Raw genomic sequence first — 25,050 nt, forward strand, 5'->3', positions numbered from 1 at the left:
GTTGCGCTTGTGTGAATCACGTTACGGTTACCGTTCACCTTGATACAGTGCAGGAAAAAAGACACAGGATGAATGTGAATGTGAAGCAGAATGTGAAGATTGAAGCAAAAGGTGAAGATTGAAGGATGCAGGTTGAAGAAGTTGCATAATGAAGAAGATTGAAGAAAATGTTTGAAGAAATGATTGAAGGTGAGTATTTGTAGAGTTTTCTCCCTCCGATTTTGTTGTCAAATTCGTCACAAATTCATCTTAAATTCAATTGCAAATTTAGTTTGTTAGAAATTAGGATTTGGTTAGTTAGAATTTTAAATGGCAATGAAATTCAGATTGAAATTAACTTGAAATGATAAATTGGTTAAAAGTTGTTAGGGATCCAACTTTTGTTAGTCATTAGAAGTTATTTGTGAAAATTCGGTTAGAAATTTGAAGTTGACATTTAAAATGGAAATTGAATTGATATCAGTTACACTACCAATTGAAATTGTTTTGTTGGTTATGTTATGAATTTGTATTAGGTTTTAATTGATGTGCTGCTATTGATTATCCATGGCTTGGAAAAATTCTGTGTAGGATTTGGAAGGATGAATGAGGGTTGATGGGAGTTGTGTTGAGAGAGTTCTTTGGTGAACTTAGTTATGTCATGAGGTCCATTGTCTAGCTTGTAGCAGGTTTGAAGGAGGTCAAAGTTATGCCGGTATTTGGGGTCCGTTTTTTAAGAGAGTTGGAGAAGATGTTTTTTATTAGTTCCAAAAAATTTCAGTTGGTTCAGTTTCTGTTGTAGCAATTAGGGAGAGCAGTTAGAGAGTGATTTGATTACGTCCAGTTTTGAAGTTATTTTTCCTTTCAGTTGTAGGTTGTTACCAGTTCTGAATCAAAGAGATTGGCTACTTACAGGTTGAATATTGGAAGGAATTTGTTGAGAATTATGGAGTTCTTTCTTGCTCTTCCCGTGTTTGCATTTGTTGTGTTGGTTCCACGGTTTGGTTATTTTGTTAAAGATGAAGAGGTTAATTTTAGGAGAGTGAAGTGTATTAGTTGTGGTTGTAGTTTGGATTGAATTTTTGAGTGACTTAGTGTAATTGCAATTGTCACATCTCGAAAAATACGATTCCTCGCGATGGTCGCGGAAAAAATTATGTTCGAACAGAGTCACCACCGGACTTTATTTATCCTAATGAAGGAATAGGAAAATATCGATAAAACCTTTAGGAAAGGGAATAATGGTCGTCACAACCATATTCGGGTTCGGGAGTGGATTACGTAAGGGGAAGGTATTAGCACCCCTTACGTCCGTTGTACTTAACGGGAACCTTTTAGTTCTAATTTGTGTTTCGAGTGTTAATTTATGTTTGTTTGTTATCTTTAGGTTATAAAATTATTAAAAATGGAAATGGATGAGAACCTCAAAAAAGGGAAAGGGGAGTTTTTTTATTAGTGTGCTCGCGAAGATACAGTAATCTCCTGCCTACGTATCCTTATGGTATAATAAGGAAATCAGAGCATTCGTAGTTCGGGGAACTACAGTTGGTTGGTGTCTTTTACCGAACAACTGTTTAGGTCGCATTCTAAAGGCTAACATTGGCTTGTCTACTCTCGGCGGAGGCTTAAGCGCTAGTTTGTTGTGTGCATTAGAAAGGATTAAACAATGTTCTTTCTGAAAAGAGTTTTGGTCACACGTGGGTGACAAGTTGGGTTATTGTATTGAATGTTTTGTTTGATTGGGTTCGATCACCCATGGGCGAAGAAAGATAGGTTTGTTTTGTTAAGATATTTTTTGTTGGATGACGATTACTCGGATGACCGAGTAAGACAACTCGTATCCTAATAATTGGGAAAGAGAATAGAAGACTCTAGACCGCTTTAATTTTCATCCTTAATTGTAAAAGGATTTAATAATGATTAAAGTGTTTTGACTGGATGACGATTACTCGGACAGTCGAGTAAGACAACTCGTATCCTAATAATAGGAAAAGGGAATAGAATACTCTATACCACTTTCTTTTTCATCTGAGTGATTATGAAAATAGGTTAATGTGTTTTTAGAATGAACGACAAGTACTCGAATGGCTGAGTAAGACAACTCATATCCAAGCATTTGAGGAGAGGAATCGAAGGCTCAAGACTATCTCCCTTTTCATATAATTTATTATGAAAATGATTTGATTAATTTATTAATTTGTGGAAAAACGACAATTGTTCGACTAACCGAGTAAGAGAACTCGTATTCAAACAATTGAGGAGAGAAGTTGAAGGCTTAAAGTCATCTCCCTTTTCATTTAACTTATTATAAGAATGTTTTGATTTAATCAGATTTAGGAGTTTGCAAAGAAATGACGAGTGTCTAACTGACCGAGTAAGAAAACTCGTATTCAAACAATCGAGGGGAGGAGTTAAAGGCTTAAAACCATCCCCCTTTTCATTTCTTTATTATGAAAAATAATTTGATTTCAATAAGCCTAGGTGAGTTAGAAATGACAATTATTTGACTAACCGAGTAAGAGAACTCGTATTCAAATAATCGAGGAGAGGAGTTGAAAACTCAAAACCATCCCCTTTTGGTTCCTAAATGAAATGGTATTTAATAGTAATTAGGTATTTTAAATTTAATTTTGAATAGAAATAATCGACATTGGATCGAGGTTTTAAATTCGCGTTTACGAATGAATTGGACTTTATTTAGTGAATCAATCATCTACTCAATTAATTAAAATCGAATAGGTCTCATTGTAAGAAAGCCCAAGAGTAAGCTATGTGAGGTTGATGGCGATGCTAAAAGCGACCGACTTACAAAGGTATGGAAAATGATTTCGACATCGAATCGAGAGTTGTGTGATTTTAATGGTTTAAGCATGATTTTGAATCGATGATGAAATGATAGTGGAAAGAAGTCGACCAACATTTGATTATCAGAATTAGTTGATTAAAAGTTGATTAAATCAATTAACTAAATTAATTAAGATTAATTATCAAAATTATTTAATTAAGTCAAATAATCAAGTTAATTAAAATTAATTAATAATAATTAACTAATTGATCAAAATTTAATTAATTTATTTATTACAAAAAAGAGAAAGAATAAAGTGACGATATCGATTTATTTAATTGAATCGGTGTGCTCAAACCGGTATGTGTGAAACGACAATATGACTAATGTCATTCGCAAGGTCCAAACGTGGCGAAAATATTCTATTAATTTATTGAAACTTCGATGGTATAACGATATTAAATTGTCGAGTCCATTGGATAGGAAAAAAAATCGATTGAAAGTGCATCGAAATAAGCAATGGCAACTCGAATATTACATCTTGATAATTTGTAGAACCCACACTACAATATTCTAATGAAAGCAATGTAAGAATGTGACCACAGTAGGATATTTAAAACAAACCAATCTAACAACATGACTACTAATATGATCACTATAATTACAATGGATCAAGCTTTTAACAAAATGATGTAATTATTTTTTAATTAAAATTATTAATCATTATGAAATTGAAACATAGAGAATGAGTGGACAAGGGATGGTTTAAACACTCACAACAAGTATCTACCAACCAAGCATTAATTGAATAAGCATCCAACCACAAGTCACCAAAAAAACTAATGAATTTTTTTTTGACATTATTCATAGCTGTAGATGCACCGTGAATTTGTCTAACAATTACGTATTTGCACGAAAATGCCGAGCCAAAAAAAATCGACTAATAGCTTATTGTAGCGGCACTAAACTCATAATAAGTTACCGAAACATAATTGGGTCAAGAATCTATATACAGTGTAATGCTTCAATAAGCTACTAATAATATAATTACAATTTTATGGCTATCACTTATAAATATAATCACAATATTTAAGCATCAATTAACAATATCATCACAATATTAATAATTAGTTAATAATATACTCACAAAGTTATGATTAATACTATCCATATTTTAGTTAATTACAACCAAGCACATTGACAATTAAAAAACGTTAGAAGTACAAATGAAATAAAATTCATTTTGCATGTTCTAACACAACACAATAACCATTCAAAGTACAATATATGGTTTGCAAATTTTAACATGCTCCAAAATCAAATGACAACAACCAAAACAACCTGCGAAATTGAATCAACAATTTTCAAACAAATTGATTATGCAAACAGAGTGGCAATTCAGAATATGAGATATTACCCTATGCCTTGCTTTTCCTTCCCTTTTTATAAGACTAGAACAACACCAATAAAAGTGATAATCCAACATTTCTATCCCAATTTAATTCTCAAACGAACATTGACAATAGAAAAACAATCAAGTCTTAAGTGTCCATGCTCATGTTTAGAAACAAATTCTCCTCTTTAAAACAACATAAACTCATTTATTTTTTCACATACCACTTAAGTTAAAACTTAATTCAAAGTTCAAAAATCCCACAGTTTCTACAACATTATGCAATCAGGACAGCATTGGAAAAATACATCATTATAACAAAAAAAGAAAATGCAGAACCAATGGACATGAGTCGACCGCACTTGCAGTAATTTCCAAGAAGTATTTGATGAAATTTCAACAATTAAAATCATAACCAAGTTGTGATGAAGTTGAATCAGGAAAATTTCATAAAACAATATATTAATCAAACCAAGCAAGTTTAAAATAAAGTGTTACCAACCGAAATCGAGTTGCGCGTAATCATCGGATTGTTGGCTTGGTCATTAATATCTGAAATTGCAGAAGAATATACCACCACCTACGGCTGGCCACGACCATACCGAAAATGAAACCGAGCGGCATTATCTAAGACATGGCGTTACAAACCAGATTACTAAACACGCTTCTTCTCATGTAATCTCGACTTTTATCGATGGAAAGTGGTGTGTGAGGCGAGAGAGTGAGTGTTGTATGGAAGGTGTGCGCGACGGTGGTTCACGTTTCATCGGCGGATGAGGGTGTTATACGGAAGGTTGTGTGGTAGAAGAGAGAAAAGTCGCCAGCAGTTTGGGGGTTGGGTGTGGATGGAGGAATTTGTGTAGTTGCTGAGAGTGTGGACGGCGAAAGTGTGATGGAGAATCCGCCGTTGGGTTTTTTCCAAAGGCTGCTTTTTTACTTTTCTTTTTTTTTAATCTTCCTTTTGATATTGAGGTGTGTAGTCAATAAATGAGAGAGTGAAGTCTATTTAATCCTCTTTTTTTTCCTTTTTGTCACATGTGGAAGAGGCGTGTGAGAGGAGAGATTAATTGTAGGTGATGATGAATAGTACAAGTGGGAAGTGTGAGAGGTGAGGGACATGTCAGGTTTTCCTCTTTTCTTTTCAACCTTTTCCAACGTGTAGAGAGAGAAGTTAGAGGTGGTAGGTGATGTGAATGTGGTAGGAAATCTTAGAGAGGATTGATTTGTTGTGAGTGTGAGAGGAAACGTGAATGGTAAGGGGATAGGTGGTGGCGAGGTAACGTGTTAGAAGAAGAGGAAAATAGTTTTTTTTTAAATTTTATTTTTCTTTCTTTCTTTATTAATAATTTTATTATTTAAAAAAAAATTCACTAAAATTCTTAGGCAGTAATTTAATTTAGAAAGTGATAATAATAAAACAAATCTCTAATTTGGACATTAAACCAAAGAAATAACAGGATTGATTATAAATAGAAGTCGGATGTGAATTTGCTCGAAATTAAATCAGGCGCACTAAACTGATCAGCACAAAATATACTTATTGAAAAAATACAGCGCTTCTTCAAATTCTGAAATAAATTTGCACCGGTTAAAAGGCTCTGGCGGGTCAAAAATGCAACCGAAACAGCCGCTGAAAAATACAACGAGCACACCAGGTTAAACTACGTGAACCGTAGATTAATAATACTGACGTCTATAATTTTAATTTCGAAACTTTTTATCTGCTGATTTTGTCCGTACTTGAGGAAAGACTCAACCGATTTCTCTGTATTTTTAATAAGTTTATCCTGACTGATATTTCAGGTATTATTAATGATAAAATGCATGTTATGCTGTACATATGATGTAAACTGAAAATTAAATCGAATTTATGAAAATTTAAAATGCCCGGAAAAAATTGGGGTATGACAGCAATGTGGTTGGAAAATAGACATAATTGAAATATGGTTGGAAAATAGACACTTGGATTAATGGATTTTGGGATTTGTATAATTGGTTTAAGTTTTGTAATGGTTTAAGGTTGAAATTTAAAAATGTACTTTGGGTTCTTGGATGAATATTTCAATGTTTTTGAATTGAATGGAATTATTGAATGTGAATATTTACAGTGAATGTTAATGGATTTATGGAAATAAAATAGAATTGTTAATGATATTGAATTATAAGTTAAAAGGTAGATTGGATTGCTACTTTTGAAAGTTGATGCTAATTGGAAATTGATTTATGTTTAAATTCAAATGGTTTTTAATTGTTAAGTTACGATGGACTTAAATGTTAGTAAAAAATTGAAGATGGAAAATTAAATGTTACTAAAGGTTTGATTTGGTAATGTGCATGAAAGGCATGAATGTTATTAAATAGTTATGAATGGAAAATTAATTTGAATAAAACTAAGTGGTTTATATAATAACACTTATATAATGTGTAATTGAATGTTAAGATTTGAATGAGTTAAATGGAAGCGGGGGGACTAAACATAAATCAGGTTCAAAAGTCAGTAACAAGAGTGGACATTAAGATGATGTGAGTCAAAAGGGCATAGAGAATGATCGATGTTACCAGAGTCAAGACAATATGGACTTAGGAATGGATGGTTGACTTTAATCAACTAGTCGACCAAAGTCAATTGTAAGCTAGAAACTGAGGATCTCTTGTATAAAATGGGCTAGTAACAAATGCACTAAAGACCCGAATCAAAGACCAAGGACTAATGATTTTAACCCTGAACCAAATGACAAATCAAGGATCCAAAAGGCCAATGCACTAATGCGAACATGAACCCAAGATCTATGAACTTTTAAATCACCATATGGATGGTTATCTGGACCAACCTTGAACCAGATGAACTTCCAAGCAAATGGACATGTAAATCAAGAGCCTCTCCCTAATGGGTTAGGGTTTCCAACAAGCACCAGCTGACAAGCTAAACCATAAGATGCCTTAGGATCAAATCTTCCTTGATTAGGGTTTAGATAGCCGAGATAAGTCCCAAAGAGTACCCAAAAAGTCTCGTAACCACATCATTAAGGATTAGGGTACTACTCCTGAAAGGAACCTGTCATACCCCGATTTTGATCCTGAAATTTTTCCATTTTTTTCATTTTTTATTTTGCACTTGGCCTAAAAGTTCATTTGCATACATTCATTCCCAAATCCATATTTTTGTTACACATTGGTCATTGTCTAGGCCTTTTTGATCATGGTGCTTTTGATTATAAAATGGATTTTAATTATTTGACTTTTTTTATTTTTCAATTTGATTTTAATTTCGAATTAAGTTTAATTCCAAATTTCAATTTAATATTAATTGTTTATTTTACTAATGATTCAAACTCTAATCGATTTTAATTTCCAAATGAATGTTAGAGTTGATATCCAAGTAATTTTAAATGAATTATAGATTAATTTGTTTTTAATTTGGTTTTTGCTGATTTGTTATTATTAATTAAATTGATATTCAAACTAATATTGGATTATTCCTAAAAATCCATATCCATTTTTATAATCAAATATCCAATAACCCAACTCTATTTTTAAATCCATTTTTGTTTCAAACTATACCCAAAATCCACATCCATTTTCATTATCCATTTGGAACCAAAATCCATTTCATATCCATTTCATATCCAAAATCCATTCAATCCTAACAAGCTAACTAATGAGAATACATCAAATTCCATTCAATACAATTTAGTAAACAATCATTCATGTTCCAATCCGTCCAAGGCATACTTAATTTACAAGAAAAACAGTTGGCAATCGAATCTTTATTACAAGAGGAAAATGCTGTAAGGAAAAAGTATGGAGGGAGATTGCCAAGGGAGCCTCCACTAATATCCAAGGATCATGAACGTGCCTATTTTGATTTTGCTGATTGGGCTTTTGGGAAGCAAGGAGCACAAAAAGCCTAAAGGACCACCTGAAAGCACTCCGTCCAAAACGGCAGCCAACTCAACAACAGGCCCGATCAAGGCGCTCAGCTTATGCTCCAGGAGACGGTTCTAAAGTTTGATTTCCTGTAAAATACCTGCATAATACACACAAAGAAAATATTACAGTGTATTCCGTAAAAAAAGAGAAAAGCCGCAAATCCTCATAGAAGTGCCATAAAACCTTCAAGCGCATTGGCTTCGAATAATTTAACACCACAAAATTGAAGTATCCTCCGATACTTGATCCTCGCTTTGAGGTTTTGGCAGCAGATCTATATGCACTGTCACGATATGCCAATGCCAACACCGGACCTGCCATACCGAATTCTGAAGCTTCTCATCTCATGCTCCTCCCTCCGCTCAATTCTCAAACGTCACTCCCAAATGCGATCACTTGTCCATTGAGATTTGTGACTCTGTTGGATCATCAAAGCATCAGTGGCGTGGATGGTCACATGCTGCTGCTTGTGTTCCTTCAGAAACTTCAAATATCCGCTGGAAGAGAGGACAGAGGGTTCCGAAACATGAACAGAGAGCTATGGTATCCATCCGAGAATGCTGGAAAACTCCCTGCAATAAAAAATACCAGAAAGAAGTTGGTGGCAGTTATTATGTTATTCGGGAAATTATTCAGGAACTAGAATACAAGTCCAAAATGAAACCTGTAAACAACATTGGTGAGATACCAGTGGCAAAGCTATTTGATGAAAGTAAACTTAAAACCGCTGAATCTGTTAGTGTTTCACCTGGTGAAATTAAGACTGCCAAAGAGGGTCCAATCCAAGGTCGTGTTCAACCGGTTCGTGTACATGTTACCCTTGCACCTGAGTTTCTTGAAGGAAAGGGAGGTCCACAGATTTCCTCTTGGGAGGCAAGGTTGTGTAATGAATTTGAAGTCATCTCCACACCAGATGGTCATTGCACCACATCTGCCAGCTGTTACGAAAAAAACCTGGCAAACAAATTGATGAACAATTGTAGAATTACAAACCAGTAGAAACTTACCTCATCCTTGACATATTGGAAAGTTTGGTTATTCGGTTTTTGGACTGAAACCAACTGCAAACGACGTCGACTGTTGAATATTGGTAGATGGTCGATTGAAGGCTAGATAGAATCAATTGCATCGTTGAAGGTTGAATAGCACGTGCCGTTTGCATAACTGATTTGAGAAGATTGTAGCAGATACCGCAAGGCTGTTCCGGACGAGGTCCGGTTGAATTATTCGTAATGATTGTACAGGTTAACGGTTTGTAGCATAGAATCCACGGGAATTCGTGCGATTCAGTTGTGGTGGCGAAGCCGCAGGAGGTTTTGTGTTGCTGTCAACAGGGGATTCGCCGACAGTGTTTTGTCTCGTTGAAATTTCCACTGTTATAACATCCAAAGTCAGTCCGGCCATGCACTTCAACCTGTGATAGTAAGAGATCATTAACTGAAGGAGATTCTCAGTCAAAATTAGTTAGTGATCAAGGTCCTTACCAAAGCATGAAGCTGCCGATTTCACGTTGGCAGAGGGATTTGACTGATTCAACTGTCTTAAGGACCATGGGTGTTAATTTTGGTCATTCTCTTCTTGCATATAAAAGCACACTTCAAGGAATTGGGAAGCTTCAGGTCAACGAAGCTCGCTTGAGCGAAGACTTGAACCAATGCTGGGAGATACTTGCTGAACCAATACAAACGGTTATGCGAAGATACAGTGTTCCTGAGCCTTATGAGGAGTTAAAAGAGCAGACAAGTGAGAAAACCAGAAGGTACAAATGCAACTAGAAAATCAGAGGCTGAACACAATTTGAATGGTGATGGCAATGCTACCTCTTAAGTTCTATGTTAGCAAGAAATAAAGAAATGGAGTCAAGTTACTTAAGGATGCTTAGTAACATTGGTAGTGGACAACACGGCATTGCAATACAGACCGGTTGAAGCTCGATTGCTGATACCATTCAGAGAGAAAGTCTCACCCCTCATCTGCTACCTCAAGGTTACAGGAATCTCACTGCAGTAAAACACAAAATAGGTACCAAGTGTTAAATTTCAAAAAATTCCCAAATTTGAATAGAGACGAAACTCAAAGAGAAAGCATGAGTTCATATTACCGTTTCCGGATAATAGCATCAAATAGGACAAACTCGTTTTTGAGCAGAAAAAGCACTTCTGGAATTTGCTTCTTTGAGCTTTTGAGTATCAAATCAAAACCTTAAGCTGTGAGCATAAATAAAAGGAAGCGAATTAGTGAGAGGGAGAGGAAATCAAAGGGAGGCGACCATAAACAATAGAAACCCTAAAACCGGCCAAACAAAAAAAACCAACCTTTTGGAAGCGAAGCTTGATTTTGTTGACTGCAGGAGGAACCTAGCAGAGAGAAGAGGATTAAGCTCACCGTCACCACCGAAGGTGAGCCGTCCTATTCGTTTCTCTACTGGAAATCCTTTTTTTGTGTTTAGGTTGAGAGAGGGAGACGAGAGAAGAGCGATGGAGAGCGGCGGTGAGCGAGGTTGAGCGATCGAGAGATTGAGAGAGATAAGTGAGAGAATGAAGATTGAGAGCGTCGACGGCAAGAGAGCGGTGGGGGAGCGATTCGCTGAGAGCGATTGTTTGGAGTTGTGAGAAGCGCAGAGCGAGAGAGACGGAAGCACTATTGCATTTTGTTTTTCCTTATTTTCTTTTCTTTAATTTATTTTTAAACAGAATAAGTTTTTTAAAAAAAACATTAAAAAAAAAATCGTTTAATTTTCTTAGGTTATTAGTTAATAAGTGTTTTATGTTTTCAACTTATCCCCCATTGTAAACCCAACAGCCAGGCGGCTGGGTTTAATTACTAGTAGACCAACAGATTTCTTTTTTTATTTAGTTTTTTATTTTAATCCTATTTTTAATTTATCTTGGTTTATATATATAAATTAGCATTGTAAGTAACAACTAGTCATAAGTGTTCTGGTGGAGAGGGGTGGGTGCTATAGTCTCAGGTGGAGTGGGTTCAATACTCATATGTAGCATTCTTTAGTATTTCATTTTCTTTTAGCATTTTATTTTCTTTTAGCATTTTGTTTCTTTTAATATTTTTTATGTCTATGTTTTTTTATTAAGTTCATCATGCATGCAAAACCATTTTAAAACTATAAAAATCATTTCTTTTCTCGATTCAATATCGAGCCCATTTTCCATACCCTTGTAAGTCGATTGCTTTTTAAGCATCGCCATCAACCTCACATAGCTTACTCTTGGGCTTTCTTACAATGAGCCGGTTCTCTTGCACTTACACTCATACTTCGCATCATTTTATTGTTTGGGCCGATTTAATTATTTCATGATTTTTGAATCCCCATTTGATAAAATGTACCCACTTCCCCAATGTGTATATAATTTTGTATTTGTTTTATTTTTCTATTTTAGATACTAACACAAGATTAAAATCCACCATTTCTAGAAAATACAAAAAAATATGACTCGATCCAACGTCGAGTATTTTCTCAACAAACAAATCAATTCATTTCTCTCTCCATTCTATTCCATGTCTTTCAAACTTTCACCAAACGTTTGATTCAACGTCAAGCCATTTTTTCTAATAAAAACTCAAAAAAATATTAATTCATAGTCAAGACTTTTTCAATAAAGATGGAAGTGGAACGTGGTGTATACCACGCACTCCTGAGACTAGGATTCGAGATGTATATCTCGCCAATCCTAGCTCTCGCCATCATCCAAATTTATCCACTTTGTTTTCTCTCAAACACTCATTCAAATTTCTCAAACGTCCATCAATACTTGATCTAGGTCAAGTCATTTTCACAACAATAACATTCAAAATACCTAATTCTTATTTAACACTTTCCAATAAGGATGGAAATGGAACATGGTGTATACCATGCACTCTTGAGACTAGGATTCGAGATGTATATCTCGCCAATCTTAGCTCTCGCCATCACCTAAAATTGTCATTGCGGTTTCTCCAAACCCTTTCTCAATCAAATTCCAAAATAATTAATTCATATCTTAACCTTTTTTAATAAAGATGGAAATGGAACATGGTGTATACCATGCACTCCTGAGGCTAGGATTCGAGATGTGTATCTCGCTCATCCAAGTTCTCGCCATCACTCAAAATACATCCAACCAATCAAACCCTTTTCTCGCCGCCGTGCGATTAATCAAAAACCTTTTTCATAAATGAAAGACATATTGTCTTAAGGTGATGCAAAACAATGTTTCGGCCACGATTGTTGAGTAGAGATAAATGACGCTTTTCCGAATGTAGATCTATAAATCCGTTCGATGTGTGGTATGCGTTCACTCCTCATCTGTTTTGGGTAAAATAATGTTTTCGTCGATTAATACAGTATGACTTTCGCCAAAATCGACCAACAAACAAACATTTTTCTACCCAGAACTACGTAAGCCTTGATTTCTCTTTTGAGATACGTAGGAGCAGGATTTGTAAATCTTGTCAGACCCACTAATAAAAAACTTAGGTTTAGTCCTTCGTTAAAAATCCAAAAACATTTCTTCTCTCTTCTATTTATTCTTTCCCACCTAATAATTTGAAAAGCCTAATATTTTAACTAACACTAACGCACACAACTGACCTAATGGTTCCCGTTGAGTACAACGGACGTGAGGGGTGCTAATACCTTCCCCTTGCGTAATCGACTCCCGAATCTTGATATTGGTTGCGATGACCATATCTTATCCTTTAATTTGTCTTGGGTTTTATCGATATTTCCCCTTTCCTTTTTAGGAATAAATAAAGTTCAGTGGCGACTCTGTTCAGTCCATCATTACGAGCGTGCGATCGCGCTTCGCTTTGAAGTCGTATCCCCATTTTTCGGGGTGCGACAGAACCCATGATGAGGTCTCCTTGGATCCATACCTTGAAGATCAAGCAAATTAGGACCGTAGACCACTGAGCCTTGAATCTATGGATTAATAAGTGTAAACATGGATGAATGTATATGAATGAAACATGAATGTGTGCAGATGTATCTTAAGTCAAAGGTTGAAAAGATGAAAAGGGGAGGGCAAATTTTGGGGTACGACAACTGGCCCTATTTAATCAGCTTAGACCTGGATGATCGAATTACGAGAGCTTTTGGATATTCAAGGTATGAGTGGATTAAATACCGAAGTATCCGAAAATTTTCCCGTTAAAGACGATCATATGGGATATAAAGATGGCAACTCAACTTTAATTGGTTCATCAACTGGGTTTTTTTTTATGTACTGTGGGGGATATTAATGGCAAATAAAGGTCATGATATGCATATTATATCGTATGCTTTGTCGTTTTATGAGACATGAGGCCATGTATGCTAATAAGAGAGCCCATAAAAGTTTAAATATGAAAATTCCAAAATATTCTTGCAACCAAAGGGTTTCGAAAATGAATCATCGGTTCAACAACTAGAAACAAAGTCAAACACAGAGGTTTTGAAAAAGAAAGCTCATCAACCTTGAAGGTTGGGAAAAAGTCTATCAATCAAGTAGATTGAAAAATTTCATCAACCACGAAAGTTGGAAAAAATTTCAACAGCCACGAGAGTAAGAAACAAAGGATCGTCAACCCTAAAGGTCGGAAACAGATTCAACAACCATGATGGTTGGAAGACGATTCAACAACCGCAAAAGATTGGAAAAAGATTCAACAACCACAAAGGTTGGAAAAAGAGGATCATCAACCCTAAAGGTTGGAAAAAAGATTCAACAACCATAAAGGTTGGAAACAAAGATCATCAACCCTAAAGGTGGAAAAAAGATTCAACAACCACGAAGGTTGGAAACAAATCAACCCTAAAGGTTGAAAAAGGGCTATCAATCTTTAAGATTGAACAAAGGTTCATCAACCCTAAAGTTGGAAACACAAGGTTATCAACCCCAAAGGTTGAAAAAAGGTACCAAGCTAACCGAGCTTTAAAAGATGCCAAGCAGGTTGGGTTTTGGAAAGGGGCGTCAAACCGTCTAATTTTAAAAGGTACCAGGCAAGTTTGGGATTTGGAGACACAGGATGAATATGAATGTGAAGCAGAATATGAAGATTGAAGCAGAAGGTGAAGATTGAAGGATGCAGGTTGAAGAAGTTGCAGAATGGAAAAGATTGAAGAAAATGATTGAAGAAATGATTGAAGGTGAGTATTTATAGAGTTTTCTCCCTCCGATTCTGTTGTCAAATTCGTCTCAAATTCATCTTAAATTCAACTGAAAATTTAGCTTGTTAGAAATTAGGATTTGGTTAGTTAGAAATTTAAATGGCAATGAAATTCAAATTAAAATTAACTTGAAATGATAAATTGGTTAAAAGTTGTTAGGGATCCAACTTCTGTTAGTCATTAGAAGTTATTTGTGAAAATTTTGTTAGAAGTTTGAACTTGACATTTGAAATGCAAATTGAATTGATATCAGTTACACTACCAATTGAAATTGTTTTGTTGGTTCTGTTATGAATTTGTTATAGGTTTTAAATGATGTGATGGTGTTGATTATCCATGGCTTGGAAAAAATTTGTGCAGGATTTGGAAGGATGAAGGATGGTTGTTGGGAGTTATGTGGAGAGAGTTCTTCGGTGAACTCAGTTTTGTCATGAGGTTCATTGTCTAACTTATAGCATGTTTGAGGGAGGTCCAAGTTATGCCGGTTTTTTGGGTCCATTTTTAAGAGAGTTAGAGAAGTTATTTTTTATCAGTTCTAGAGATTTTCAGTTCCTGTTGTAGCAATTAGGGAGAGTAGTTAGAGAGTGGTTTGATTACGTCCAATTTTGAAGTCCTTTTTTCCTTTCAGTTGTAGGTTGTTACCAGTTATGAATCGAAGAGATTGGCTAGTTACAGGTTAAAGATTGGAAGGAATTCATTGAGAATTGTGGAGTTCTTTCTTGCTCTTCCTATGTTTGCATTTGTTGTGTGGGTTCCGCGGTTGGGTTAATTTGTTAAAGATGAAGAGGTTTATTTCAGGAGAGTGAAGTGTATTAGTTGTGGTTGTAGTTTAGATTGAATTTTTGAATGACTTAGTGTAATTGCAATGTGGTTGGAAAATAGACATGATTGAAATGCGGTTGGAAAATAGACACTTTGATTAATGGATTTTGGGATTTGTATGATTGGTTTAAGTTTGAAAGTTAAAAATTTAATTTGGTTTCTTGGATGAACATTGCAATGTTTTTGAATTGAATGGAATTATTGAATGTAAAGATTTGTAGTGAATGTTGAATGGATTTATGGAAATTGAATAGAATAGTTAATGTTATTGAATTGTATGTTAAAAGGTGGATTGTATCGCTACTTTTGAAAGTTGATGCTAATTAGAAATTGATTTATGTTTAAATTCAAATGGGTTTTAAATGTTAAGTTAGGATGGACTTAAATGTTAGGTAAAATTTGAAGATGGAAGATTAAATGTTATTAAAGGTTTGATTTGGCAATGTGCATGAAAGGCATTCATGCTATTGAATAGTTATGGATGGAAAATTAATTTGAATAAAACTAAGCGGTTTATAGAATTGCACTTATATAATGTGTAATTGAACATTAAGATTTGAATGAGTTAAATGGACGCGGGGATTAAACATAAATCAGGTTTAAATTTTAGTAACAAGAGTGGACATTGAGATGATGTGAGTCAAAAAGGCATATTGAATTATCGATGTTACCAAAGTCAAGACAATATGGACTTAGGAATTGATGGTTGACTTTGGTCAACTAGTTGATCCAAAAGTCAAAAGTTGACCAAAGTCAACTGTAAGCTAGGAACTAAGGATCTTTTGTATAAAATGGTCTAGTAACAAATGCACTAAAGACACTAATCAAAGACCAAAGACTAATGATTTTAACCCCGAACCAAATGACAAATCAAGGATCCAAAAGGCCAATGCTTTAATGCAAACATGAATCCAAGATCTATGAACTTTGAAATCACCATACAGATGGTTGTCTGGACCAACCTTGAACCAGATGAACTTCCAAGCAAATGGACATGTAAATCAAGAGCCTTTCCTCAATGGGTTAGGGTTTCTAATAAGCACCAGCTGACAAGCTAAACGATAAGATGCCTTAGGATCAAATCTTCCTTGATTAGGGTTTAGATAGCCGAGATACATCCTAAAGAGTACCCAAAAAGTCTCGTAACCACACCATCAAGGATTAGGGTACTGCTCCCCAAAGGAAGCCATGATGATGTCTCCTTGGATCCATACCTTTTAGATTAATCAAATTAGGATTTTAGACCACTGATCCTTGAATGTATGGATTAATAAGTGTAAACATGGATGAATGTATATGAATGAAACACGTATGTGTGCATATGTATCTTAAGTCAAAGGTTGAAAAGATGAAAATGGGAGGGTAAATTTTGGGGTTCGACAGATCCCACATCTCATTTTCATTTTTTTACATACAAGCAAGGTCATATCTTGACCTTTCCCTTATACATCTTTGGGTTTGCTTCTTGTAGGGATCACCAAGCACTTCTTTGTTTTACCTTTATATTCATTTGATTCATTGCTTATCTAATAACTAAACAAAATACCAAATATATGTCTTGTTTCTCTTAAGTTTATTATGCAAGGTAGGGCTCTTCAAGTCAAGAGCATCTCAGAGTTTGGTGGCTTACTTCTCAAGAAAGTCAAAGGTTCATGTGTTTATTTTCATGCCTTATTCAACAAGCAACTTCAAGCTTTAAGCCACCTAATCAATAGGAAATCAAGGACACCTTATTTTGAGCTCATATATTCACCCATGTGCTTTGGAATGCAAGGAAACTCCAAGTGTACAAGCTTGTTCCAAAGGGTTGACCTAAAAGTCAACAGTTTGAAGTCAAAGTTCCAAGGACCACAACTCCTCCAATTCTCAATTTTGAGTGCCCATTTTTTAATATGACTCTTCTCAATATCCTCTACAACTTCTCTTTACATGACAAGAGCCAATTATGCTTGGAGGATCATCAAAAGTTTGGAGACATTATAGGTCATTTATGGATTTCGTGAAATTTGACCTATTTTCAAGTGACTTTTTGTCAACTTTCAAAGATCATAACTTATTCAATTTTCAACATATGGATCTGATTCTTCTTGCACAATGTCATTTGTGATGCCATCTACAAGTTTGCTTCAAGGACCTAGGTCAAATTATTCTTGGAAGGTCATGGAATTCATTGGGACATTATAGGTCATCTTCAGCCATGAAGCATTCAAATTTTTCTAAGTTATGAAACCAATATTTTATGCCAACTTCAACACACCATAACTTTGTGCTCAACCATCCAAATTCAACCTTTATTGGCTCATTGTAATCTTGACCATGACGTTAACACATTGCAAAAAGAATGGGATCAAAAGCCTATTGAATAGGATGCCCCATTGAGTTAAACATGGTAACTTGAAACTAAAGAAATCACCATTGCCCGAAATTTGATCATGACTAAACTCAATTTCAAGCCAAATTAGCAAGTGTTTTGGTCCTAAATTTGTTTTAACAAGACTCCAGAAGTTAATTGACACTTAAAACGCATCATTTTGATGGGTTTTGAGGAGTTTTAAGTCACATTTTCACACACTTGAATCAAATTCATTTTGCACGAATTCATCATCATTCCATACATACTTGGATCCAATTACATTGCATATAAATAGAGGAAGTTTTTGCCTTCATTTGCAAGATTTGGAGAGCCAACAAACCCCTAATGCAACTTGAAGTTTTTCCAGAAAATTCAACTATCGTATTTTGAGTTTCAGCCTGTTTTAATCCATTTTCTTGATTCAATTAGCTCCATCGGCATCCTCTGAAGCTTTTGCAACAATTCCCAAGCTCTAAGACCTTCTAAAGTGTTCTAACCAGATCGAATTTCATCAACTTCTGATCACCATCTAGACAAGGTAGTTCTGAGCATCATTTGAATTCAAACAAGTTACCATAATGTAGTCTTTCACTCTCTGATGCTTTCCCCTAACTGATCTGATTTTGATTGATTGTGTTCATCATTTAATTTTATTTTTTGTGGCTTGCTTATTTCTGAAACTTCTTTGAAATTCCCTTTGCACGGTTCACATAAATGAATTTGAAGCATAAGGTTGAATTCATGATCAGAAGAGGATCACAATGGTGGTGGTCTCATGTCCTGGAGTTATCAAATGATGAAACTCTAGTGAGAGCTCACCGAAGAAGATGACCGGAGTATTTCTCAAGTGGTCTGAGTTTGGATCAAACACGTTAGCATTTTGAAATGTTTTGATTGGTTAAATTCAAACTGGATCCTGTGTTTGGCTTGCAGTGCATTCCATCGTATTTCTCATCATTTGGAGTGTTGGATCTGCCACATCAATTAATGAGGCGTGATCCAACGCTGCTGTTTTTTTTCTTTTATTATTTTAATTTTTTTCTTTAAAAATTCATAGTAATTTCATTTTTTATCCAAAAAATCCCAAAATAACTTCTAAAATTCTCTTTTATTTTTCTTCATCTGATTTTTATTTTTTCACATTTTATTTTATTGATTTTCTATTTTTTTTATGTTTTTTATCTTTATCCTTTGTTTTAATTGGTTTAAAAATACTTTTATGCATTTTTTAATTCTGAAAATTTTATTGTATGTTTCTCATTTTATTTCCAACCTTCCATAATTTTCTTGGCCATTTATTTGGTGTTTTGAAGGACTTTATAGATTTTCCATTTTATTTTCATTTTAAAAATAATTTAAAAATACCTTTAATGTATTTTTAATTTGTTTGATCTTGTGAATTTCTGTTGGCCTTGGATCATGATGATTTTAACTTCAAGTCTCATCAAACTCAATGGATCTTGGATGTTGATGGGGTCAAAACCCTAATCCGCCAAAATGAATGATTGATTTTGATGATGACTTGATCAAATTTGTGATTCGATTTGGGTGTGACCTCTTTTGCCCCCTTTCATCTTCATCCTTTTCTTTTCTTTTGATCAATTGGATGGATTGATGTTTATCTTGTTCATGATGTGTGAATTGGTGCTTGATGAACTTTCATCATTTCAAATCTACATTCTAAGTGATAATGAATCATTTAAGGTACTTTGGATTGATGCATAAGTTTGTCCTAAGTGTCATGAGATATGGATTTAAGTAATGGACCATCCTCCTCGCCTTTGTGCTTGATCATCCCCTTTCATTTTCTTTTCCTGTGTGGCATAGCTCTAGGGGAATGGTTTATATATCAGGTCTCTAGCATGTATTAACACAAACGTTATTATTGACCGACCTCAGATAGTTGTGACTTCTACATAAGTCCAATTACGATTGCTTAACATAGCGCTAAATTTATCCCAAAGGCAATGACATTTTTATAAGTGAGATTGTAAGTCTCTTATTCCTCATGGTATTGTGTGAAAATTGTGCTCTTTTTCCATTTGTGAGAGCTAGTGTCATACTTGTTGATTTTATCCAAGTTGGAGCCCTTCTTATAAATGATGTATAAGGTTTATATTTTCATGCTTGCGAGTGGATAGTTGAGTGTTCTTCAAAAAGTGACCAAAACATCTTTTTATCTTTGATTACTAACATCATTTAACTAACAATTTACTTGTATTAACATTTATTTCCAAGTAATTTAATTCATGTTCTTTTATTTTTTATGTCATTTACTTTATGCTTTATGTTTAGCATTTCATGCCATATTATATTGTGATTATGTCACTTTGTTCTTGGTCCATTTGGACTATTCTTTATGTCACTAATACAAAACTTTAAAAAAAAAAGCTTGTTACTCCTAATTCATGGACTTGTGATCACTATCCTTGGTATCTTTGTGGAGTTATGGACTTAGAATTAGGATTTTGACATTTTCTTTGAGACTTGTGACTTGAGATCCTGGAATTCATCTGATACCCTTGACTTTGGATTTCTCTGTGAAGACGTGGCTTGATTACTCTGGTTTCATCTGACACATGGATTACTATTTGCTTATTTTGCTTGCTTGAATCTTAATCCAAATGAGGGAATTCTTGCTTGACTTATATCATAAAGCTTGCTATCTCTTGATTAGATCTTTCTTCTCTCGCTTTTACTTTACTGCTTTAGGATAGTCTCTCCTTCCCCTTCCCCTTCTTTAATTTTCAAAATCTTCTCTCTTTTTCAAAACCTTCTTGTTTTAACTTTGAACCACTTTCTCAATAAACCTTGACTTTTGTCAAGTGATTTTCAAACATTTTCTTAATAAATGTATTTATCTTAAGTATGTTTAAACTAATTTCAAAAGACTTAAAAAATGTGTCTAACTCATTCAAACCATTTTGTACCCTTTTGTACTCCTTCTTTTTAAACTTTTTCTAAAGGCATTAGACATGAGTCATTTCCATAGTTGAGTTATAGTTCTCCTATCTCCATAGTATATATGATGATTCTTTTCTATCAGTGGGAGCTAGTGGCATACTTGTTGATCCTTATCCAAGTTGGAGCCCTTCTTATGATGATGCAAAGTTATCATACTTGTGGGTGACTAGTTGAGTATTCTCCTTAAAATGACAAAATGTATTTCCTATAAAAATGAATCAAAACAAACTCCTTTTGTTAATTTTACCATGAACTACAAGGTTTTAATCCTCCATTGCACTTTGTTGTTACGTAGACATGAGACTTTAAAAGTCTTGGCAAACACCAAATCATAATAAAAATGCTTTTTTTCTCATCTATCCAATCTTTTAACAAACAACACCTTTTTCAAACCAAAATGCACATATTTTCAAAGAGGTTCCCATGGAGTACCATGGATGTTTAGGGTGATAATACCTTCCATTTGCATAACTAACCCTTATACCCTTGTCCTCTTTTTACTAGTTTTATTTTAAAACTTATTTGGGTCTTGTTCGTACTTTTTCCCTTTTCCTCTGGAAATAATAAAAGCGCGGTGACGACTCTTGATTTGCGAGTTAAGTTAATCAATAACTTAATCTCAAATTTTTTACTGCTACAATGTAGAACCGATCTCAATGAGTATGAGAACTATGATGTTTGTTATGTAGTAGTGTGTAGTAACTATCCTGTATAACTACTACGAACTACTGACTTTAAATGTGTGCATGTGAGCGTTGTGTTTGATTTTTTTTTTATGTAGTAACCATATTACATGCATTCTCATTTTGTGCTACTTCAACTATTGTTGTTTTCTCTATGTGTTTTGTTTGTGGTGTGCTTATGTTACTTAGTTTGTATTACACAACTTGTATGTTTTGAAAGAGTTGTTTTGCCAGAATTTTCCAAAGGGGGAGATTATTGTTACTTTTGATTGGTTGCATTATACAAAACAACATGGAGTGTAAGAGATATTTTTCAATATGTTTTGGTGAAGAAAGGACACATGTGGAACCAGATCTTCCAGAATGTGTGTAACATTTGGCCCTTGTCAACACATCAATGTTGTTGTTGTTCTAAGTGTATTTTCTGAATGTGTGCAACAAGATTTGTTGCAATATTTTAGCAATGTGTCAATTAGATTTGATAGCAGATTGAATAAGATCAAATCTAGTTAATTAGAGATTTAAAATTTAAATTCAAATCAAATCTAGTTTGGTTGAAGCTTTTAAAAATCATATCTCAACAAAATCTCCTACAAATCTTGACGTGATCTCATATTTTATGCCCATTGGAGAAAATCCCAAAAGATTGCATTGTTGTTCAAGGAGACTTAAACCTAACATGTGAAGGATGCGTAACTATTGAAGATCATTGTGTTAGGGTTTATATTTTGAGTCTTTTGTTTGTGTTGTTGTTTGAGCACCACTCTAGCATTTTCGTTCATATCCAAAGGCATATAGTTTGGTTTGTTACCTGAGTTGTAATTCTACAATCAATATTTTGTTTATTGTATTGATGAGTAGGGTTAATGATTGAGATAAAGTGAGATGAGTCTCATATTTAGGGGTGTCGCGCCGCAAAAAATACTCGAGCGCGTTGCACGCTTGAAATATAACAGAGTCACCACTGGATTTTATTTATTCTAAGAGAAAGGGAAAATATCAATAAAACCCAAAGAGAATAGAAAAGGGTAAGGAAGTAGATTATGCAAGAGAAAGGTATTGGCATCCCTCATATCCGTTATACTCAACATGAACCGCTTTGATTGTTCTTTGCTCGTATAAGTGTTATTATCTATAGGTTACTTGCAATTAGTTTTAATTAAGGGAAAAATAAGTTTTTAATTAATGTGCACGCCAAGATTTCGAAATCTTGTGTCTATGTATCCTCATAGTGCAATGAGAAAATCAGAGTCTCGTAGGTCGTGAGATAGAAAATAAGTATTTGTTGGTTGATTTTAGGGAACATTATTATAATCGTATCCTAGAAGTATTTTGATGTTAGTAGTTTGATCCTGGTTCATGTGCTATAAATTGTTAGTCTGATTACTAAGGAATGGATTATAACAGTTCTTTTATGAAAAGAAATTGATGTTTAAACAAAGAATTGTAAAAGGTGGTGTCTGAACCAAGAACGAAATTGTAAAGATGGTGTCTGAACTAAGGACAAAATTGAAAGTGGTGTATTAAATAAGGACATAAATTGTAAAAGTGGTGTCTGAACCAAGGACAAATAATTATAAATGTGGTGTCTTAACCAAGCACTGAATTGAAAGTGGTGTCATAACCAAGAGCAGAAAATCAACATGGTGTCATAACCAAGAGCATGAAATAAAAATGGTGTCATAACCAAGAACTAGAATTGCAAATGTGGTGTCTAAACCAAAAGAGTGGTAATTAACCCAAAGATATCTGTTTTAACCAATAGATGGTGATTAACCCAAAGATATGGGTGTTTTAACCAAGAGATGGTGATTAACCCAAAGAAATGTGTGTTTTAACCAAGAGATGTTGATTAACCCAAATAGAGGGGTGTTTTAACAAAGAGATGATGATTAACCCAAAGAGATGGGTGTTTTTACCAAGAGATAATGATTAACCCAAAAAGATTGATATTTTAACCAAAATATGGTGATTAACCCAAAGAGAGGGATGTTTTAACCAAGAGATGGTGATTAACTCAAAGAGAGGGTATTTTAACCAAGGGAGTATGATTATGAAATGTATTTGATATTGGTTGTGCTGATTTTAGTCCGAAGATGAATGTTGAAAACTGTATTGATTTGAATTACACTAAAGTCTATGAATGGAGGTGAATACTTTGAACAACTGGGTCATGCGTCCCGTATCCAAAGACATTCAAAATAAGGATAGAAAATTAGAAATAAAATAACATGGGTGTAGAATTAATTGGTGGGGATCATGCAAAAATTAAGTTAAGTTATATACATCAAGGGCAAGCTATCATGAATTGTGAACTAAGATAAAGAAAAAGAAAAAATCAAGGTTAATGATATTTATCCTAATTTTCTAATTAAGTTATGATGATAGAAAATTAGAATTAAAGCAACATGGTGTAAACTTAATTGGTGGGGTGTGATATAGCAATATGTTCTAAACAAATAAACCCAATTAATGTTTAAACAAATATTGAGAAAATTATAAGATTTGTGGGTGTGTACACAAGATTATTTTCTAGAACTCAATCCAATGACCAATTAACAATTGACATGTGGATAAGTTAACTAACAATAATAGGAAAAAAAGAGGAATTTTGACCAGGGGAATGGACATTCACTAAAATATCACATACTTGATTTCCAATTGTCTAAACAATCTATCCATTAATATTTAAACAAAATATACGAAGTGGTTCAAAAAAAGGTAACATAAATTAAAATTGATATGCGGGAAGAGTAGAGCACCGCTGATATGTAAAACAAGCAATTTAATTTACTATATCCTCGATGCACTACTTTTCAGCAACCTTTATTAGAGATAAACTAAGAGAGAGCCACAATAAGCTGAAATCGGCCATGTATCCAGAATTAGTATACGTCTCGTTGCCGTTTGTTTCCTTTTTGAATCAAGCTACAAGCTAATCCTGGTTATAGTAAGTTGTTGCGTTATCTGAATTGGAAGACCTTGTTTGTTTAGAACTCTCACGAAAATTCCACCATCTAATGATACATTCACTGTGAACCTAGTGAAAGCAAGACATTAACTTCGTGAAAGGAAAGGTTTCACTTTGGTGATCTTCTGTGACCAATGGGAGTGGACAATCACCATCAGGATGATTCATATTGGAGAGTTTCTCTATAACTTCCTTGTAAAGAGCTACAAGTATTAATCCAGGGGAAAGCTTGTTGGCTTTAGTTTATATATGATTCAATGAATCCATCTTTCTATGTTGATCCAAACCCTTGCAATCCATAAGAGCAATAAAAGGTGGTTCTTTTGGATACCGTGGAGTTTCATGTATCTAAAGAATACTTTTTACAAATTGGTGAGAGGACACATTAGCGGTCATGGTTTGAGGGAGAAATGGAAGTGAGGAGGAATGGAATGGAAAATGGTACAATCGCTTTCATAAACGGATTTCATGGCTTAAACTTCTTCAGTTATTTCTTCATCTTCTTCATTGTCCATTGTTAGCAGAGACAGTGGAAAATAAGGTTACGACGACGATGAAGTGAATCATAATTAGCCTTGCGTCTATAATTATATAATATCCATTTATCATCTAGGAGTCTTTGAAGATTAATTTTGTTTGAGTTAATTTTTGCGTTTTTACGATTTCGACATAATTACAGGTTCGAATTACATGTGATCCAGGGGTGGTTTTGATGTAAACTTTTATTCAAACACAGCAAAAAACAAGCATATAACTCTATAATGATAAATCAGATGAGAAATTATCGATGGAATAAAAGAAAAATATAGACTTCGCTATTGCACGCAAGGTGCTCGATAGAATCTTTCAACCAATTCATAAACGGTAATGTAAAATGCGGAAAAGAGAGGCGAAATATCTTACTGACGAAGTAGAGGTTTGCCCCGGTTAGTGTTGAGAATTGTCGATGAATTTACCTATGAGAAACCTGGAAAACTTCAAAGTAAGCTCATTTAATCCAATTTCCAAGCTTTTGATGAACATAT

Source organism: Lathyrus oleraceus, chromosome 6, assembly GCF_024323335.1.
Source record: "Lathyrus oleraceus cultivar Zhongwan6 chromosome 6, CAAS_Psat_ZW6_1.0, whole genome shotgun sequence".
Classification (NCBI taxonomy): Eukaryota; Viridiplantae; Streptophyta; class Magnoliopsida; order Fabales; family Fabaceae; genus Lathyrus; species Lathyrus oleraceus.